Below are 493 nucleotides of genomic sequence, written 5' to 3' on the forward strand. Positions count from 1 at the left end.
GAATTGGTATGCAGCGAAGTGAAAACACGCCAAAGTAAGCGAAAGAAAAGGAAAAAAAAACAACAACATTAAAAGGAACCTCATATTTTGATGTAACACGCAAGAAGGAGTCAATGCCAATAAAGGCGACACTGCGGCAGACAGCAGTGAAGTGGTTGGGGGGAGGAAAGAGAGAGCTTCCTCCTAGTTGCTTTATTTATCTCTCTGTCTGTATACATATATATATATATATATATGTGCCCTTTCTTCCTCTTCGTTCCTTGTTTGGCGTGTTGCTGTTGTTGTTGTGTGGATGCCAAACCACACACTTTCTTGATTCAATATTTATTCGCCTTCTACGTGTCCCCGTACGTGCATTTCAGTGTCATTGTCAACATTGGTCTCGTCGAACCCCTTTTTTTTTGTTGGTTTTGTGTAACGCGTTGCTTTTTTCCTATTATGACCTTACGACATAATTGTGAATGAGCCGTTTGTTTTGTTCCATTTTTTTTTT

This window comes from Trypanosoma grayi, assembly GCF_000691245.1.
Source record: "Trypanosoma grayi strain ANR4 Tgr_832_V1, whole genome shotgun sequence".
NCBI classification, from domain to species: domain Eukaryota; phylum Euglenozoa; class Kinetoplastea; order Trypanosomatida; family Trypanosomatidae; genus Trypanosoma; species Trypanosoma grayi.